Genomic DNA, 2,815 nt, shown 5'->3' with positions numbered 1-2,815 from the left:
GAGGGGGGATTGGCAGTCCCAGACTTCGAACTGTACAATCTGGCGGCCCAGCTACAGGTGCTCACGCAGGAGGTTGCTCGAGAGTTCAGGGGGCCAGACGGCCCAGAGGACCAATAGTTTCCAAGACATGTTTTATCCTTTGTGATCTTGGGTCAGCAGTTGTGGGTCGATTCATTGACCTATGAGGAGAAAGCGATGAGGGTAAGCTGGAATAGAAGCAGGCGTAGGGTGGGTGGTATTTGCCCGTACGTACCGGAGATACCTCTTGCAATGTGCACGGCCTTCCTGCACGGAGGAGACTGGTCGGCACTGGAAGAGTGGGAAGGACTGGGATTGCAGATGGTCAGTGACCTGTACGAGGAGGGAGCTCTCTTGCCTTATCAGACACTGCAAGACAGATACTGCTTGCCCAGGGGTGACTTCCTGCAGCACGCCGCCCTGGGGTCAGCGATTCAGAAATACTGGGGGGAAGGGCTGCTGGAACTACAAACATCCCTGACATGCCAATATGTAATAATGACAGCAGGGATGATAAAGGCAGTAACGAGCCTGTGTAGGCGAATGGTAGAGGAGGGACTTCAGCCGCTGACTCAGAGGTGGACCTGGGTAAAGATATACCTGAATCGACTTGGGCTAAACTGGTGGAAAGGGCGTGGAAGAGTACGCGGAATGCTAGATTCCAGCTTATCCATTTCTATATCATATACAGGGCATACAGAGCAGATAAATAAATACTTTAATGTGGATTTGCCATGTTGCAGCAGACTTCCAGCATATGATGTGGAGCAGTCCGCAGCTTGGAACCTACTGGGAAGAGGTGGTTGAGGTCCTCTGCGGGTTGACGGTAGGCAGATGGAACCCACCCTGGGGGCATGCATACTGCACTGGTTTCCTCATACAGTGCAAACTAAGGTAACATGCAAATTCATAGATCAGGGGTTGCTGCTGGCCGAATGGAAACTAACGAGAAAGTGGAAATCCAAGCAGGGCCCTAGTGTGGAGCGATGGAAAGTAGAATTCATGAGCTGGGTGGCCAGTGAGAGTATGGTCAGGATCCAACAGGCCAGAAGAGCGAACAACAAAAAGGCGATGGAAACTGCATAGGCATGGGAGGCCCTGGTGGCACTGTTGACATTGCCAGAACTGGACTCGGACTCTGACTCCATGGAGGCTAAGCACGAAAATGTCAGAGCACACCGAATATAGATAAGCTTGGGGTGGCTGTTGGGGAAAGGAAGCAAGGTTGAGCTTGGCAGGAATTGGGAAACACCACACATGCAATAGGACACTGGCATACCCTGGCACGATGCTGATGATTGAAAATCCTGGTTTTGAATACTTTGAACACACCAGTAGAAGTGGTTGGGGGGGGAAGGCAAATGACTGCGGGAGCACCAAGTTGAGCTTCCTTCATATTGTGGGGTATTTTGGATACTTGCAATGGTGTTGATACTGGTAAAAGGAGTGGAGGCTGGGAAGCTTATTGTGATACTGACTCTGAATGACTGCAAAGCTCCACAGTGGAAGATGACTCTATATATAATGTATCCAGTAAAGTGCCCCTGCTAATGATGAACCTTGTATGGGGGGTTATGTATGGGTTGAAAATCAATAAAATACCGTTAAAAAAAATCACTCAGACCACTCATCACTCATACCAATCATCACTCATCACTCATACCAATCATCACTCATCACTCCGGCCAATCCTCACTCATCGCTCATACCAATCATCACTCATCGCTCAGACCAATCATCAATCATCGCTCATACCAATCATCACTCATCACTCAGACCAATCCTCACTCATCACTCATACCAATCCTCACTCATCACTCATACCAATCATCACTCATCGTTCAGACCAATCACCACTAATCGCTCAGACCAATCATCACTCATGGCTCAGACCAATCATCGCTCATACCAATCATCACTCATCGCTCATTCCAATCATCACTCATCACTCATACCAATTATCACTCATACCGATCATCACTCATCCCTCATACCAATCATCACTCATCGCTCATTCCAATCATCACTCTTCGCTCAGACTAATCATCACTCATTCCACATTCCAATCATCACTCATCGCTCAGACCAATCATCACTCATCGCTCATATCAATCATCACTCATACCATTCATCACTCGTCGCTCATTCCAATCATCACTCATGGCTCAGACCAATCATCGCTCATACTAATCCTCACTCATCGCTCATTCCAATCATCACTCATCACTTATACCAATCATCACTCATACCAATCCTCACTCATCGCTCATACCAATCATCACTCATCGCTCAGACCAATCATCACTCATTCCACATTTCAATCATCACTCATCGCTCAAACCAATCATCACTCATCGCTCATATCAATCATCACACATACCATTCATCACTCAGCGCTCATACCAGTCATCAATTATCGCTCATACCAATCATCACTCATCGCTCAGACCAATCCTCACTCATCGTTCATATCAATCATCACTCATACCATTCATCACTCAGCGCTCATACCAATCATCACTAATCACTCATACCAATCATCACTCATCGCTCATATCAATCATCACTCATACCATTCATCACTCGTCGCTCATTCCAATCATCACTCATGGCTCAGACCAATCATCGCTCATACTAATCCTCACTCATCGCTCATTCCAATCATCACTCATCACTTATACCAATCATCACTCATACCAATCCTCACTCATCGCTCATACCAATCATCACTCATCGCTCAGACCAATCATCACTCATTCCACATTTCAATCATCACTCATCGCTCAAACCAATCATC

This window comes from Lissotriton vulgaris, chromosome 1_1 (assembly GCF_964263255.1).
Source record: "Lissotriton vulgaris chromosome 1_1, aLisVul1.2, whole genome shotgun sequence".
In the NCBI taxonomy this organism is placed as follows: domain Eukaryota; kingdom Metazoa; phylum Chordata; class Amphibia; order Caudata; family Salamandridae; genus Lissotriton; species Lissotriton vulgaris.
This window is presented reverse-complemented; position numbering follows the sequence as displayed.